General features: G+C 39.5%; 1 pseudogene; it reads right to left on the bottom strand.

The window, feature by feature from the left end:
* Positions 1–5,919: 5,919 nt before the first annotated feature.
* Positions 5,920–11,764, bottom strand: part of LOC131029878 (probable galactinol--sucrose galactosyltransferase 5) — a 57,997-nt pseudogene continuing 52,152 nt past the window's right edge.

Here is an 11,764-nt window from a genome sequence, read left to right as displayed (position 1 = left end):
GGATAGTTTATGATTAGACTTCTTTTATATGTCGACAACCTTATTTTGATTGCTAGATTGGCTCATGGGTTGCAATAGTGCGTATATGCCCTCAAACACTTTTTAGAGCAGCGGGGATGCAAGTCAATACTAGTAAGAACAAAATCATGATTTCCTTTAACAATAAAAAACAAAGGTAGTTAGTTAATTTCTACTTTGAAGGCACCACTCTTGAAGTAGTAATTGAGTTCAAATACCTCGGGATAGAATTTAACAAGAAGCTTAGTTCGAATGGCTGCAAAATGAAGAGAACTTTGGGAGGTTGGAATGCTCTATATGCTCTTCAGAATAGATGTGGAGAGGTAGAGTTATAGGATTCAAAAATTACTCAGATTTGTTTTAAGCTTTTATTTCTTTTGGTGGTTCTCTATGGTGCTGAATTATGGGCTAGCAGCAACTTAGAGTTAAAGTAGAAACAAATTGAGAAAATCCAAAAGCGCTAGATCACAAGTAAGTTTAAAACAAAAGGTTCATTTTCTGATTATATTATGTTGAGTCAGGAGCACTCCGTATTGAAACCATTGCTATGGTGTGTTTCATAAGGTATTTAAAAAGAATTGAATAATTGAAAGTTGGTAGATGGCCTAATGTTGTTTTCAATGACAACATGAGTTAAAGAAAGAAGACTTGGATGAAGCAAAACAACAAATGGATGAGTAAATAGAATATTTAATTGATTGGATTCTTCGAGAATAGAAAAGAGATAAAAAGTTTTTATTATGGACAAGTTTTGAAAGCGAATATGGGGTAAAGTACTAGGGAGAAAGAAGAAATATTATCTTGAAGAGTTCAGCACCACTTTTTGATCCTCAACAAAAAGCGTACATAGCAGTTAGTATTTTGTGGAGAGCCAAGATTCCGATTACCTAGTTAAGAACTAACTCTCATCAACTCCGATGTGGAACATGTTGGTGGAAAAGGCTTTAAGAAGCATGGGAAGAAAAACACTTTGAAAAACACTTTATTATATCTTTTGCAATACTGAGTTAGTGGAATTTGAAAAATACTTTATTATAGATTGTTATACCTTCAAGAACATCAAGGACAAACATGCCAACAATATGTTATTTGTTACTTGGTATAGTTTATTCAACGAGAGGACTATTGAGAAGTTGAGGGTGCTCATCATCTCCTTGAATAGGAAAAGTATTGAATTGCAAAAGATAAAAATGCAACATTGATTGTCCCATAGGCTTCCCAACCTCCCCCGAGAGAGGGTAGCAGGGATTTTGAGCCTTGTGGATGTTAAAGTTTCTTCCCCTTCTTCTTATTCCATAACTAACACTCTATTTATAGGCATTGATTTTTACAATAACAAACTATGTTTGTTGTGAGTCATTGGTTGTTTCAACGACCATATATAAGTTTCTAGGGTTTTGACAAGAATATAAATGGGCATTCCATGTCCTTTGGACACAAGCGGGCACAATTTAATGAGTTAATCAATTTAGAAAGGACTTTGCAGAAGCATTTTCCTAGAGATAGAGATCTTAATATTTCAATGTTTTATAAATATAGTGTGAATGCTTATAAAACATCGCATTTCCATACAACTTCTTTAAAAACTCCCTAAATTACCTCATAGGAATCATTTGCCAACTAATTATATATTAATTCTAAGTGCTTTTATTAAACTATGCAAACCTTAATTTTCCAACACCTCTCCTTAAACATTACTAAATACAAAAAAAGAAATATTAGAAACACTAAAACATGGACTGATCGCAATGACTAATATGAAATTTTGTGAAAGTATCTCCACTAAATCTCTTTATTCATCCAAAACATCGCAAACTACTCATGTCTAGGCTATATTCCCCAAGTTTTTGGGCCGAGCAGGACAAGGGATGAGGGGATTGTTGATTATTAAGATTAGAGATGTAAGCAATCATAAATGTTAACTGGGTGCTCGTTTAACCATAGACAATGACTCAGATCTGTTGCCTTTCCAACCATAGACGATATCCTGCTATTGTCTCCCCCGAGCACTTTTCCTATGTATAGACCTACTTGCCTTGGTATGCAAACTGCTCTTCTATTATTTGATCCGCTCTGCTATTTATTTGGACTGCTCTTGTATTCAATAAATGACAAAAGAATGGTAGAATGAATGAGGTCGCACCTCATATGTATATACATGAGTGGTACCCTTTCACAAAGGGTCGACCCTTAAGAACATGACTCGTGCATTAATTAATAAACATTAATTTCATTTCATATTTAATATGAATTGTTCCTTCAAGATCAGCTCATCCACTTAGACATTTATCTTCTCTATGTCGGCTTGAAGGAATCCGACCATAGCTACAATAACATCAACACTCCATCTTAGCTAGGGAGGAATCCTTCTCGATGTAGTCATGAAATGACATCCACCATGGCTACTCCTAGAGGGTGGGTCCATCACGGCCGCTCCCATGAATGGAAATGCAAATGAACACAAGTGCTTATCATGGAACCACTCAATGTGATGTCATTATCTCATCATGACGTTCACCATGGCTACTCCTAAAGGATGAATAAACACAAGTGCTAAGTCATGGAGTCTCTCACATGACATCCACCATGGCTACTCCCAGAGGGTGGAACAAGGGCTTTCACCTCAAACTTCTCCCTCACAGAGAAGAATGCATTAACAAGGGCTTGCACCTCAAACCTCTCCCTCACAGAGAAGAATACATTAACAAGGGCTTGCACCTCAAACTTCTCTCTCACAGAGAAGAATGCATTAACAAGGACTTGCACCTCAAACTTCTCCCTCACAGAGAAGAATGCATTAACAAGGGATTGCACCTCAAACTTCTCTCTCACATAGAAGAATGCATTAACAAGGGCTCACACCTCAAAATTCTCCCTCACAGAGAAGAACGCATTAACATAAACCTTCATAATGATGTGACTCCCTTTGAAGCTCCAACCTCCTAACCTCCTTGTCCAAGGTTGCCTCTAATAGTTTGTCAGACTCCCTCTGAATGTTAATTCCTCCTCTATGAAGAAATTGATCACAATGAGAAACTAAATAGGTTCTTCCTCTCCGAGAGATGTCTTCAGTTATGTGCCGCCAACTCAGTCTCATGGCTACAAGCATCAAGTGCTTCCTTCCTTCAGACTATGTGACTCATGTCATGGTATTGGGAAGAATCTTGTGTAGAGCTGCATCCTTGCAAGACTCATTGTAGGAGTATCTTCTTCTACAAAATCATCTTCTCACATGATGAATCGATCATCTTAGTTGTCGCCAACTCGCATAGATCATAAATGCCCAATTTCACTCTCTCCTTCAAAAATCTTGGCGGTCTCAATGGCTATTCATTTCTTCACCAACAAACACTGGAACCACCTTCACATGCTATTAGAGTCTCATTGTGACACACGCAAGAGATTGATTAATTAAGAAATAGAGTTTATATACATGGAACATCTCCTTGAAGCGGGTGACTTAAGCTTTCTTCACAACAGGGTCAACAACAATATGGTGGCATGTGTATTCATTTCCAACTTCATATGGGGGAGATATCATGAACTGCTGAAGACCTTTCTCTCAAATTGGTATTCCATGATATAAGGTATTAATTTTTCAGTGTTTGAAATTCGTTGAAATTAATAGATAACCACTCTGGTTGAGCACTCGTACTCAAGCATGAAAACCAGATCTCATTATATACAACAGTGAGTCGCTAAAGAAGCAAATTCACTTAGATAATACCCCACTCACAATGCCCTTCGAATAGAAGAAAACACCAGTGTTGGATACCTCTTTGATGGCTACGGTCAACTCCTTTATCTACGAAATATAATATAGGTCGATGTCCTTTACCAATACCCATTAATACTAATCATCCCACGATTTCCCAATAGCAGCCTATAATCATAGACACGACTCACAAAATTAACCAATATCAGCCTCCTTTAGGAAATAAGTTTCCCATTCACCGGTTGCGAAGGTCAGAAACCTTCAACAATTGGAATATCAACCCCTCCTATCAAATATCATGCCCGTCATTAAACTAGCACACTTGGTAATATAGTAGAATAAGATTATATGCGCTACAGGGTGAAGCCGATGCTAGAAGATCTCTGTGTAAGAATGACAGTGACCCAATAATATTTGTCACGACCAGGAATATGCCAATCTTTCTGCTTAACAACCACGATTCTTTGCAGGCCATGAATTAGACATATGCATAGCCATGACTTTAGACATGATAGAAGTATGTCTCAAATTAATTGTCGTCGATGATAAATCATGCGCTAGGTATTCATTTCGCATAGGGAATGATCAAATCATTTGAAAGCAGTGTAATCACCATAATAGAATATTGGCATGAGAACATCATTGCACTTAAGTTTCTTCACGACACACAGGCACGCGAGCCGTTTGCCACTTCAATCACCTTGCAGTACTTGCATTGCCTTCATAAATTGCACCATCCAAATGCTTGCATCTGCTGCCAGTTTTCTTCCGGCCAAGGTTTTGACGGATACACGTTTGCCAACAGGAGATAATAGCTCCCATAAACCCTACACTCCCATGGATTCTCTTCTGTTTTCTCTCCGTTGTTACTGTGAAGGAAACTTACAAATCTGATCAAATTTCGGAACTTGGCTCTTATACCATGTTGATTTTATGGTAGTGCTCGTTAACCACAGGCAAATATCAGATCTGTTGTCTTCCCAATTATAAACAATAAGCTCTTATCGTCACCCCCAAGCACACTACATTTCCTTCATGTTATTCAATTCATGACCTTGCATATATATGAATCAATACCTCCTAATGGACCTCAAGTCGACCATATACTTTTGGCGCCAAGGAGAGGGTTAGACCTATATTTTACAAGTTACATATAAGTCTCCCTTAGTTGCAAGTTACATTTAACTTAATCACAAGTTACATATGCCACAAGTTACATATGATGCCCAATTAGGGCCCGACTATTAATGTCTTCTAAGACCGGCAAGGCCACATGCACGCTAGGCGAGCTAGGTCGGCCCTAGAAGGGCTCCGACCTAGCTACATACATCAACACTCCCTCTAGGGAGGAGACCTTCTCAAGATCTGAGATACATGGCTGCTCCCATGAAAAATGTAAGTGAATACAGCCACCATGGCTACTCCCATCGATGATGTTCACTATAGTTGCTCCCAGAGGGTGAACAAGCACATCATGAAATTTCTTCCATGATACCCACCATACCTACTCACAGAGGGTGGGCTCACCATGCCTACTCACAGAGGGTGGAAGAGGGCTTTCACCTCAACCTTCTCCCAGAGAAGGGTGCATTACCACCATGCCTACTCGCAGAGGGTGGAGCGAGGGCTCTAACCTCATACTTCTCCTAGAGAAGAATGCATCTCCACCATGCCTACTTGTAGAGGGTGGATCCACCATACCTACTCGCAGAGGGTGGAACCAGGGCTTTCACCTCAAACTTCTCTTGTAGAGAAGAATGCATTAACAAGGGTTTGCACCTCGAACTTCTCCCTTACAGAGAAGAACTCATTAACAAGGGATTGCACCTCGAACTTCTCCCTCACAGAGAACTCATTAACAAAGGATTGCACCTCGAACTTCTCCCTCACAGAGAAGAACTCATTAACAAGGGATTGCACCTCGAACTTCTTCCTCACAGAGAAGAACTCATTAACAAAATTTTCATGATGACGTGGCTCCCTCTGAAGCTGAAATGTCAAGCTCTCTCTGAAGCTGAAATGTCAAGCTCCCTCTGAAGCTGAAATGTTAGGCTTCCTCAAGCTCCCTCTGAAGTTGAAATATCAGGCTTACTCTAAAGCTGAAGCGACAAGCTCCCTCTAAAGCTGAAATCAATCTTCTGACCTCTTCGTCCAAGTCAGACTTCCCTTGAATGTTGATTCTTCCTCTACGAAGAAGTGCAAGCAATCTTCCTTCCTTGAATGCAATCTCTGATTCGTCCAACACGACCGAGGGTAATCTGCTCAATGCCCATATACACAAAGTCGTTGCAGTGCTCCATACTGGCAATCACTCCATTTCCCTTGAAGTACTTCCTCACAGACTCACTCAACCCATTAAAATAAGCCTTAGCCAGTTCCACCCGCCCGCCAAGGCCCTCGCTCAACAACTCCAAAATATGAATAATGTCAATCTTCACGCCATCGATCCCCGCCTGGGACAAATACAAGTGCAATGCATCATAAAGTTTCGTAGCACGCTCCAACGGAACGAGGCCCACACCATTGTTAACAATCTTATCAACAACCAGATCTTCCATGGTAGTTTCCAACATTGGCAAAAGCCTTGGGGTCAAAATTTCAGACGACAATTTTGTACTCCTAGGGTGCACATCGCCCGAGTAACCACAAAAAGCGTGCCAGACATACACATAATCCAAACTATGAAACTCCGTTTTCAGATCCCTCACAAAAGCCCCCATTCCCATCTCCTTTTCTTCCTCCTCCTCGCTTTCTTGAGCCTTGTCATGTAGCGATTCGTCAACATAACCAACAAATTTGTAATTCTCTTTGAAGCTCGTCAACTGACAAGGCATCTATTTGCCTGCAATGGTGAGAGCCATGGCTTCTTTTGACGGATCGACATCATTAGAAATCGACTACCATCCGTCATCAATGAGCACAAGACCAAGCGGGGCATCTGCCATTAGCAAGCATCTTCACGCCTTCCCACACACTAGAAGGCACAACAATTAAATAAAATGCATCCCAATTTATCCACGACGCCAGGCAAGGTCTTTTCCTCCCGCAGGCGGAAAGTTTTAAGATGGAACCGCAGAGCCCGCATAGCATCCTTCATGAGATCGTACGGGTCTGATCCAACATGCACGTACACAACACTCTTGAAGCTCGAACCTACAACACCTTTGATGCAACTCTCCATGCAGACATCCACGATGCCGTCCTCCCCTAGCTGCAACGAGGCCCTAAACAAGCCTTCGATTATGGGAAGGAGGAGGGTGTATGGGTGGGGGGCTAAACCCTCATTGACCGCTTTGGATGGTGTATCCAGAAGCACAAATTGGGTCTCGGTCTCCATGTCGGAGCCCCTGTTTCCAACCCGAAGTGTTGTCCACTAGACCTTGAAGCGGAAAATGCTATAGAACCTCATGTCTTTCAAATTTCCCAGCGAGGTCACATGGCGTCTTTACGAGGTCTCGATAATTGACTTTTGCGTGCACTTAGATTTCTCAGTTTGCAAATTACTTTGATTGAACTCTCTCAAAAGAACATGATCTACCTTCAAGTGGTTAGGCTCTATAGAAGGAACCCGCTTTGATACCATGTTGATTATTAAGATCAGAGATGTAAGCAATCATAAATGTTAATTGGGTGCTCGTTTAACCACAGGCAACAACTCAGATCTGTTTCCTTCCCAACCATAGAGAATATCCTGCTATCGTCTCCCCTGAGCAATTTTCCTATGTATAGACCTCCTTGTCTTGGTATGCAAACTGCTCTTCTATTATTCGATCTGTTCTGCTATTTATTTGGACTGCTCTTGTATTCAATAAATGAAAAAAGAATGGTAGAGTGAATGAGGTCACACCTCATATATATACACATGAGTGGTACCCTTTCACAAAGGGTCGACCCTTAAGAACATGACTCATGCATTAATTAATAAACATTAATTTCCACTCAATATTTAATATGAATTGTTCCTTCAAGGTTGGCTCATCCACTTAGACATTTATCTTCTCTATGTCGGCTTGAAGGAATCCAACCATAGCTACAATAACATCAACATGGATGTGTTTCTACTATGGGGATTTTTCAGCCATTATTCAAGGGACAACAAGAGACATTTTTTTTTTAATAAGTAGATATTTCAAATATTCATATGATAACATTGATATATCATTCATCATAGAGATCATAGAACCTTTATGAGCATGGGTAATTGAATAAGAATCTTGTCGTTCTTTATATATACATATGGGCATGAATTAATAAAGACATGCTTGACTGACGTGTATGTTCAAGCAAGGGATTATTATTAAAGTTTTCCTAAAGCATTCAAGATTGCATATTTTGTTGTCAAACTCATTAATTGAGAGGAACAATTAAGTAAAAAGATAACTGGTTATGTTTTAGCTTGATCTTAGCTAAGATACTAATAGATGGGATTGTTCTACGAGTTGTCTATGTTAGGCATGATTAAATCATTTTTGCATTATGGAAATGTCTTTTCCTATCGACTATGACTTACTCATATTTAACAATATAATGATTGTAGCATGCCAACTTTATCTATGACTATCCTTGTATACTAAACAAGTTTTCTAATGTATGAAATCCTATAATCCTTGATTGTGGCTTTGATTGTGAAAATGTAGAGATTTACAGCAAGGATATTCATTTTGTAGATTTTGTGATTATGATTCATGATTGGTCTATTACTTGGTTATACTTATAGTTTGATGAGGGTTTGGCGGTAATGCCCTCAAAAGGGTTGAGGGGCAACACCATTTATGGGGTTTGTGGTCAATGCCTTTAGTGTTTTCTTTGGGGTGAAGACCTCGCTACCAAGTCCAAATTAACACCTTCAAAACGACACAAATCTTCATGGTGAACACCATTTTCATATTTTGTGAATCCTAGATCGACATGTCATAAATCGAACAAGCATTGAAAGGTTGTAAGGTTTTTTACGAAAGTATCTAAAATGTCCTTTGGTATGTTAGAGGATGACTAGTTGTCCTTGGGATAGATGGAGGACATTTAGATGTCCCCTGGCCATCTTGGGGATGGCTAACTATCCCCTAATGTACCTTGAAAATTTGTTGATGTCTTGGGATGTTTTTTAAATTTTGACAAAAAGGGGACAATGTGGGCATGTTTCCTATTTACCTCATGCCCTCAAAGTGGTCATTTTGGGAAAGGGACATGTCCCCAAAGAGCACTATGTATAGGCAACTATTTCAATTGACCACCAAATCTTCTAAGAGCACCCCAAACTGCTTATGTCTAGGCAAATGTCCTTGTTGATCACCTAATCTCCTTAGAATACTACAAATTTGTTTGTGTCTAAGTGAATATCTTATTTGACCAACAAATCTCCTTAGAACACCATTTTTTTTGTGGTGGGTAAAATGTCTTGATTGTCCAATGATACTACCATGTCGTAAATTGCACTCTATGCAATTCCATGCTACAAAAATGCCTTCGCTTTATGTTGATTGGAGACCATCTTCACCTTTTTGTCCTTTTTTGCTCACATGGTTGGCCTAGTCAGCGTTCCCCTTGGCTTTTTCCTGACTTGATTGACTATTGACTCTCACACATTAGTGTACCGTAGAGACATCTGCACGCTGCGCTAGTGTCCCATGAATCTATAGATTGAAGGTGGTTTGAGCATTATGTCTGCAATTGGCAGGGTTTGTAACACATCTATACTTTCCCACTGATGTTGGATTTGAACCTAGTTTGTTTATCTTCCTTTGAGAGATTCATTTTTATCTCTTCGACAACAAATTTAACTCTCTTGAACATTTGGAGACTCTTGACAGCTTCTTTATCATTCTTCTTGCATTCCACCATCATTACACACCATCTCACCACCATCTTCGCAACTTTGTATTAGAGGATTCTTGGTGCTTACCTTCACATCGATAGACTCTTGTTCTCTTGATGTTGAAGGGGGAGTTTCTTCATCTCTATTTTTCATTGTTGCATTATATCTCCATAGCCTATCTTTTGTTATCTTTGTCTCATAGTTTGCTTTGTCATTTATCAATAGACCACCTTGGTTGTCCGTGGAGGTGGAAAAACCAAGACGAGGGTTTGACTATGGCAAACCTCTAAAACATAGCCCCAACATTCTTGTCTTTGCTCGCCTTGTGTGCAGATTTTCGAGTTAAGCTCAGGAGCTAGCTAGAGACTTCAATCCTGGACTGAGTGTAAGACATTCGTTCTCTTTTCTCCCTCTTAATACTTCATATTACAGTCATTTTCACTTTTTAACATTCTTTAATTAGTTGAAAGGTCCATTTAGAATATCTGTGTGTCACTTTGTACCTTCTGTGTGAGTTTTTGCGTTTTTTGTTCGTATGGGATGTTAGCACACCATGTTGTCGTCTTTGACCCGCACATGCTTCCTTAGGCAGAGATAATGTAGAGAGCACCAGAGAGTGTCTATGAATTGTCTTTTCAAGTTTAATAGTTCGATAGACCTAGCTAGTAAAACTCTATTTTAGGTTTGGGTAGTTAAGTAGTCTGTATCTCCGGGCTCACCAAAGCATTAGTTTAGTGAAGTGGAGTAGGCTTATTTGCGCCTCTATAATTTCATCACCTAGAGAGTGTCAAATTTACTCCACATTTTGGTGAACCTGATGTGAAACATTTAAGTGTTGTTTCGTTGTGTGCATTTGTGTGCCTAGTTTATTTTAAAATTTTCTTAAAGATAAAAAGAACTTAATCTTCATAAAAGTTTTCCCTAAATTAAACAATGTGATATTCTACATTAGAATCCTTTATTGCACACCTATGGATTGGTCAAAGTGTTGTAGAGCATGTCTATGAGCTTTACAACCCAAACTACCACCAGGGCTGTTGTGAGGACTTCTAGACAGAGTATCCCTCCTGATCATTACAATCCCATTCAACCTAGTTTGATGTTCATAGACATGTCGAACCCAAGTGATCCTTTTGCTTCTCATCCCCTTAAGTGTATTATGACTGGGGGATCTTCTCCACCAAGATCGCAAAACACTACCCTTGTAAATAGTCCCTTGGGATCTCCCCCCATTATTGACCATGATTCCATAGTTACTATTCAGTTTGACCAGATTCAAAGGTTAGAGGAGAACCTAAGAGACTTTTAGAGTTTCTTGAATCGAGAAAACGTTATCCCCCAAGCTGGGAATGTGATAAACACCTTAAGGAACATGTTGATTTCGGATTACAAAGGCCTCAAGATGTTGAGGGCGTTATCCTTAATCATTAAGAGTCATGTGCCCCTTGTAGATGCTCCCTATCAGATGGTTAGTTCAATCATATTGGTCCTCAAATTAGTGTTGACATGCCTGGAGAGGCAATACACATGATTGACATTGGACCTACAATTGATCTCACAATCCCTAGCAGTAATGTCTTTAATATTCCCTAGGGTTACAATGGTATATCCAACAATTCCACCACTAATTTTGTTGTAGCTTGCATTGCTTCTGTTAGTGTTGGCATTGGGACTAGTATTACCTCTGGTGGTGAAATTGGACTTCATGCTAGTGCTGGTGGAGGTGGTGGTCATGGAATCCGTTAAATATCTACCCCCTCTGCCCCCTTTGCCTACTAATCTCATTTCAAATACCATATTGCAAAACATGGGACAATTGCAACATCTTACATATCTTGCATCCACCTCTAGTCAATTTTCATTAGTCAATTTTCGTTACCTACTTGTTATCACAAGATCCTACTTGACTTGAGTATTCTTCATACCATCCTTCCCCAAGGGATTGAGGCATTAAAGTTTGATCGATTCAATGGAGACAAGGATCCTAATTTCCATGTTGATTCCATTATGACCATGTGAAGTGATTAACATAGTTTGGATTTCTTGCTACTTAAGCTATTCTCTTGATCCCTTAAGGGAACCATGTTAGAGTGGTATAGCTCTTTACTAGATCATTCAATCTAGACGTTTGATCAACTAATGGATTTGTTCCTCAAATGGTTTTGAGCAAATATTAGAAGCAGGGTCACTAAAGTTGACCTTGTGCATTGTAAGAA

Source organism: Cryptomeria japonica, chromosome 3 (genome assembly GCF_030272615.1).
Source record: "Cryptomeria japonica chromosome 3, Sugi_1.0, whole genome shotgun sequence".
Taxonomy (NCBI): domain Eukaryota; kingdom Viridiplantae; phylum Streptophyta; class Pinopsida; order Cupressales; family Cupressaceae; genus Cryptomeria; species Cryptomeria japonica.
This window is presented reverse-complemented; position numbering and strand designations above follow the sequence as displayed.